We start from the raw sequence: 8079 nt of genomic DNA on the forward strand, positions 1-8079 counted from the left end.
GGGGAGCGCGACCACCGCCAATCGTTATCCAATTAGGATCATCCGTAAATCACGTTGAATTATGCGAATCCGCCGCAACTAACGACGTCTTCTGTGACCGAGAGATTGCGGGACGGCGGGATACACGTTCGCCGCGGCCTGCGTGCAATCCATTCGAACGGGCGTCGTCGGCGGAGGGCCCCGTCGTCGAAACGCCACGACGGAACGATCTTTCCATTAGCCCTAATGAGACAATATCACTGAAAGGCACTCCGTGACGCGGATTCGGAGTCCGGGAACAATGGGCCGTCTTTCTGAATTTATGCCGTCCTCTTTATAAACACTGTTTACAACCGACAAATACATCTAGGAGCAATCCGGTGCCCGTTCCGGGGACTCGTCACTTGCATGTGTTGCATTTGTTCACTTGCATGCCGCGGTTTAATTAATTGCCCGCTTGCTTTAAGTCGCAGGCCGTTTGTGGAGCCGATCGAACAATCCGAACATTGTGTTCTAGTACTGGGTTTCTCTACAGGGGTTTGATAGTTTCGTTTGCTTTAGATTTTCAGTTAGAATTTCAATGACTTTGTTCTCTTTATGTTAGATTCCATAAAGCATTGCTTAAAATTTAATTGGACAAATTCAGTTGATTGCACATTAGGATTTTTGCTATTTTCAAAGTGTAAATTATAAATTTTTGAAGATGTTCGAGGTTTAATTAAGATGTAATTTTAATAATATGAATAAATTATTATCAATTTATATTATTATAATAATACTTTTTAAGACAGTATAAACAGTGTGAACAGTGTCAACTGTATCAACAGTATCAACAGAATGTACAGTTTCAACAGTATTAACAGTGTCAACAATATCAACAGTGTCAATAGTATCAATAGTACCAATGGTATCAATAGTATCAATAGTATCAATAGTATTAATATTATCAATATTATCAATAGTATCAATAATATCTATAGTATCAATAGTATCAATATTATAAATATTATCAATAGTATCAATAATATCTATAGTATCAATAGTATCAATAGTATCAATAGAATCAATAGTATCAATATTATCGATATTATCAATAGTATCAATAGTATCAATAGTATCAGTAGTATCAATAGTATCAATAGTATCAATAGTATCAATATTATCAATATCATCAATATCATCAATATTATTAATATTATCAATAGTATCAATAGTATCAATAGTATCAATAGTATCAATAGTATCAATAGTATCAATAATATCAATGGTATCGATAGTATCAATAGTATCGATAGTATCGATAGTATCAATAGTATCAATTGGTTTCAAATAGAATATGGCATATTTAACATTTCAGTATTTTTTTTTTTTTGTAATTTGAGTTTAATAAATATAGACAAAAATTACTATATAATTAAAGCATTTTTTTATTTTAATTTAAATGTGTAACAGAATTAAAAATCACATTTTGTATTTTAAAAATGGTGTAAAAGAATTTAAAAATGTCTTTGTTTTGAAGCCAAAAAATAGAAATATATTCAATTAAAAAATTAAAAATAAAAACAATATAAAATATTGCTTTTAAATTAGATTTATTTAAACTTACTTAAAAAATGTATATAATTTTTTATGAATAAAATTAAAGATATTTATTTATTGCAGAAAATTATGTTGAAGCAAGGAATTTTTTAAATTTCTATATAAATATACAAGTAAAATAATATATATCAGATACAGAAAAAAAGAGTTTTTGATATCAAAGAGGTAAATGAAAAATTTGTGATATAAAAAATATATCACAAAATATCTTATTTTTATATTTAATCCTAAAGGGATAATATTTTAATATTAATAGACTTAAATTCCTAAACAAATAAAAATTATATAAAAAAAATCATTTCAACTTATATATAGATATATATCTTAAAACTTTATTATATTATGTTTCTCTCAAATTCTAGTATATTATATAAGTATATTTAATTTAATAAAAAAAAATAAAAATGGATTTTTTTAAGTACTATAAAAAATTTGATTTATTTTTAATAAACAAAAAACTTGATACTGTTGTTTAAGAATTATGTTAATTCCAATCCTTATTCCAGGAACTCTGGTAAAAAATTTGTATAACATTTAAAATCCATAATTTCCTAGAATTATAACAATGTATAATTTAAAATATTTTTTTATTATTTAAAACTAAAAAATAATTTATATTATTATTTAATTAGATTTTTGCCTCTTAAATATTTTAATAAATGACATTATAAAGTTAAATGATCAAAATTTAAAAAACAATTAAAATTTATTTATTATCAATTTCAGTTTGAACTGCAACTTTGTACTGTTGGTACTTATCTTAAAAAGTATTTAAAAAATTGTGAATAATGATTTTGATTCCAATTAAATCTAAAAAATTTTAGAAATATTTTAAAAATGTTTGGTTAATATGTAATTTAAACTATAAGATTGTTTAACAAAAATTTAGAGGTATATTTTAAATTCAGAAAACCATGTAAAGTCAAAAAAAGTTTGTAAAAATTCCCAACATTATTAAAAAACTAATATAACTACAATGTTATACTTTATAACAATGTATAATATAAAAAATTATTATAAATTTTAATAAAATGTAAAAATTTAAAATATACTTTTTATTAACAAAATTAACAAAATAAAATATCTGAATATATCAGATACAGAAAAAAATTATTTGAAAGAATTAATTAAATATTTTTTTCTTTTAAACATTTAATTCATTAAAATTGTTACTACTATTCTTAGAATTTAAACCTAGAAACTAATGAAATATATGTAAAAAAATAAAATTTCAAAAATCCATCCAGTAAATAGTATACATGAAGTAAAGAAAATTTACTTAATTCCAACAAAAAAATTTTATTTTTTTTAGTTCCAATAAAAGCTACAAATTTGAAATAAACATATTTTCTATTACTAGTAATAAAAAATAAACATACAAGAATATAATATTAAACATTATACTTTTCAAAGATTATTAAATTATCTATTAGTTAGATTTTAATCTAAAAATAATAATTTTGAATTTGACATTTCAATATTTCAACTATAACATAATAAATATGTAATATTTCTATAATATTATTTCTATCTTAAAAATTATTTAAAAATATATTTAATTGATTAAAATAATAACATTATAACAAATACTTAACTTTTAATGGAATAAATATATTTAAAATTTTAAGGATTATTTCTTTTAATAATATATCATGAATTTTGAAATAAAATGTGACAATTATCTACGAACATCAAATAATAATTGCTAGTTTATTGATATTAGTATCCTTAGGGATTAAACAAAATATGAAAATGAATTACTCAAATCTTTAACTGGAAATATTTTTCACAGTATAGTTATTTATTTATTCTTTTATTTCAGTTTTTTATTGTCTACTTTGGGAACGTTCGTTAAATTCGAATTATAAATGAAAAATGAATTTTTTTGCTTCCTACTTCATCCGCCTACCTCAATTTTGTTTCATACTTCAGTAAAAAAAGTAGTTTATATGGAAGTCACCGAAATCATAAGCTTAAGTCAAAAAGAGATTACCATCAATAAAGTTCAAGACACGACTGGAAACTTTTGTTCTCCATCAAACGCAACACTTCCCACGTTCGCCAATTTCCTTTGTCATAACGCCGAAAAACGCTATTTAGAATGCAATATAATGTTTTCGGTGTCTCTGCGACTGAAAACGCACAAATAAAACGAAAACCGTTCCGACCCCGGGGGCGGTCATGTGGACCGCAAAAACCGGGGGGATAACGCCCGTCCGGGCCGCCGAGAGAGAGAAAGCCATAGGGATGGGGCATATGCCGGGTGATTTATATTATTATGTTTGATTTATATATCGCAATGAAAACTAACGGGCCGTTGTTTCCGCCCTTGTAATAACACAAGCACCCGAAGAACGGAAAAATGCAGCCCGAAGGATTGCTGCGACGAACGGGGGCCTAGATTTTCGCTAACACGTTAAATTAAAAGTTACAACTTAAAATACAGGCGGCGGTTTTGAGAAAGGACCGACGGAAAATGAGACTTGAAGCAATATTCGTTCATTTGTCGACTTTATTTCGGAGCGACCGAAAGAAGTGAGTCACAAAGAAATAATGAGTTGGGAAATCGAATCGATAATAATTTTACAGAAGTATATGTTGGAAATGGAATTGAAATCATTCAATCTTTGAAGTAACCGATTCAATGAATTCCTGCACGCTGCACTTCACACAAACCCGTTGATAATGGAATGTAAATTGAACGTATTATATATTTAATTTTCTGTGTTGGAACGATGTGTATCTAAACGGGGGAAACGTTTCGGTGCAACCTATGATTTACTCTTTACACTGGTCATTGATGTTTATTCAATAACCGGAGTAAATTGCTTGTGTTAATATTGTTGAAGGCATTTTTATTATTTATGAAATGGCTTATAAATCAAGGGTTTGACTTTTAAATGAGATACGCCAGAAATTCAACGTTAGGTGGGTTGAAATTACATTTTGCCTTCGTGATGTGATGCCAAAATGCTGAATTAATAACAGTTTATTTAGTTAAGTCACTGCTTTCTATTTCGTTTATATTAGGAAAATGATATTATGTTCTAAAACACAACTTAACAAGACGTCAACATTTATTTTTTTAATGGAGTAATGATGCTGCCAAGCACCTAATAGCAAGTATAATAGTGGGGCTCTATTCAAAGGGCCTATTCACAGTGGAATTATCATAATTGAGGGGTTGTAATGCATCTTACAGATAGGAGGAATAACCAAAGAAAAGCATAAATTTTAAAACTTAGAAACAATAGAAAGTGTAGTGTAGAAGAAGAAGTTTAAAACCCTCAATTCCAGAAAGGGAGGGGTAGACTTTAGGTTTATATGTCATAGATGTTAATGTATTGTAGTTAGTCTTTTATTTTCAGATCTGTTCCTCAAATTAACTGATTGTAGTGAACTCCAGCTCTACCAAATAAGTGGGAAGTCTTTTTCTAAAGACCAATAAAATAGTCCATTTTACATGGCTGTATCGGAGATTGTCAAGAAGAGAAGGAAAACTATAAAACTTAGAAACAATAAAAAGTAGAGTGTGAAATGAGAAGTTTAGAGTTATGAATACCAAACAGTTAGGAGTAGATTCTATAGTTCTTGATCACAGATATTAATGTCTTCTAGTTCATTTTTCATGATCAGCACTGTCCCTAAAGTGAATCCCTGTTCTTCAAATAAGTGAGAAGTCTTTTTCTCTTTTTCTTCTTGTCTTCTAGTTTCTCTTTTATGTTGGGCACTACTTTAAAACAAAGAAAGTGAGATAAAAATTAATAGATTTCTTCGTCATAGATTGTAATACCTTCTTTGATTCTCCGCATCTTAAATTATAATATATATAAAGTCTTTTTCTTAATAAGATGAGACAACTGACACAAACCAACAACTTTTGGATAAAAACATAATATTTAAATACCATGTCAATGTTTTGCCTAAAATTACACCAAAACATTTAAACATTTAATTGACCGAAAATAAGAGACGTCGATGTTGTCAGATTTGTACACAGAAAACGGGAAACGTAAATTAAACGTATTACATATTTAACTTTCATTATTGGTTCCACATGTATCTCTAAACGAAGTTAACCATTTGATGAACCTATGATTTACACTGTACTCCGGTCATTGGTATTTATTCAATTACTGCAGTAAATTGCTTGAGTTAAAATTATATAAGACATTTATAATTTATAAAACGAATTATATACGAAGGGATTGACATTTAAATAAGATACGCGAGAATTTCAACATTTGGGTTGACATTAATTAAGGTCTGTCTTCGTGATGTCATGAGGCTAAAACCCTGAATTTGTAAATTAGTGTTTAGTTAAATTATTGATTTCTAATTCCGATACAATAGTGAAATGACATTTTGTCCCAAAACACAATTGAATGTGACACCAATCTTCTTGTTTCAGTTGAGGACCAACCTATTATGGGAGTAGCCAGAAGAACCTGTCCACTAAACCTACCACTAGTCGCCCTTACAATTGTAGGGTTGTAATGAACCTAAATAATCTGAAGAGAGGAACATAAATATTAAAAAATGGAAGTAGAAGCCATGAATTCTAGAAAGTGGATAAACCAGGAGATCTCCAGTGCTAGGATGGTAATTCCTTCTAGTTCTTTTGTCACGCTCAGCGTCACCCGATGCTGCATTCGTTATTCGTTATTCGTTAGTGAAGCTCAGCTTTTTGAAATAAGGTAAGAACTACAAAATGCCTTATAAAATACGGAGGCAGTTTAACTTTAATATTGACCACACGTAGTTTTCCAACAACAAATTGTACTGTCTTTGTTGAACAATCTATATTTAAACTTAAGTCAACACAATACATTTAATTTATGTATTTAACCGAAAACAAGAGACGTCGATGAAACTAACAATCGAAATTATTCTCCCAATGGTTTGCACGCAGCAAAACCGAAAATTAATCAGAAATTAAATCCGGGTCAACGTTCATTAAACGTGTAAATAAAAAGTTTGGGAGTTTAAGTGGTTATGCGGGTTTAATAAATCTCCGGGAGCGGAGAGTGCAAAGACACGGCGGTCCCGTTACAAAAGCGCGGTGCACGGGACCTGCCGCCCTCCTACTACCCGCCGCCACCTAATGCGATTCCATTGTTTTTGGTCCGGGTGCAGTCGGGACTTCGTCTGTTTTGTTATAAGTTCGATATTTATGGTTCGAATGGGCGATGTGTGAGACTTTCGGCGGCATCGGTTTATTAACTTCACCGGCGTAATCCGGGAAAGTTCGCCGGCGAATTTATCCGCTAATAGGATACGATGCGGAGAAGTGGGATGTCGGATTCGGCTAAATTGACTTAATTAAAAGTTTAGAAAAAAAATTAAAGTTAATTGGAGCGTTTAGAAGATTATTAATATTCTGCCGAAGGGTGGCGGAAGATTTCCGTTCCGATTTTGTGTGAAAGTGGAATCAGAATTTCATTCCCACAAGAACTTTGTTTTCGTTGATTTTATTGTGATAAATTTTACACAAAATGTGTTCTATTCTGATCCTTTCATTTTATTCAAATTGCACTTACACTTGAGCTAGACATAATGATGAATAGGATGACATAAAAAACAAATAAAACTTCTATTGTTGGAATAATTAAAGAGTCCCATTACAGACGTCGTAACAAAAGTTGCAAAATCCTGTACTTTAAGATAGATGCATTTTTTATTCATTCTATTTTATATTCCTGTGACTCAAATTTAACTTTAGCTAACCTTAGTACAAAAGTTAACAATCACAAGCAAGATAGGACCTCACAGTTAATAATTTTCAATATTTTTGATGTGGCATTCTAAAATCAATGGTTTGCTCGAGATTCATAATTAAAAATGATATACATATATTTAATTAAAATTTAGAAAATAAAAAAATATCTAATAAGAATTAAATAAAAATAAAATATTTAATTAAAAATTAAAAATATAGTAAAATATTTACTTTATTTAAAATATTTAATTCAAATTAAAATATTAAAATAGTTAATTCAAATTAAAATAAATTAAAAATAAAATAATATAAATTATTTAATTGTTATTATAAATAAAGTTTAAACAAAATAATTTTAAAATTCACTCTTTAAACAATAATATTTTTTATTTCTTAAATATTTTTTCAGTACTTCTGTATCTAACATTTTTGTAACCTGCATGTTGGAATAAAAACACTAATAAGATAATTTTCCTGAAATAAATATGTAAACTAATAATAATATTAACACTAATATTAACATTATAAAAGTGATGTGTGAAAAGTGAAACAATTTAAATCTAATGACAGTTCCGGAATCTTTTGAGCGCCATCTATGACCCACGAACTTCACTACGAAAATTTTGTTACAGAATTTATTCTAGAACAATTTTATCACTGATTTGAATATATCCATTCTTTAATTATTAATTAATAGATATATTAACTAAATTTGTTCCTGGTTAATGTACAAATACAAATTTTGTCGTAATCTAACTAATAATAAGTAAAAAACTATATTT

Source organism: Aethina tumida, chromosome 4, assembly GCF_024364675.1.
Source record: "Aethina tumida isolate Nest 87 chromosome 4, icAetTumi1.1, whole genome shotgun sequence".
NCBI lineage: Eukaryota > Metazoa > Arthropoda > Insecta > Coleoptera > Nitidulidae > Aethina > Aethina tumida.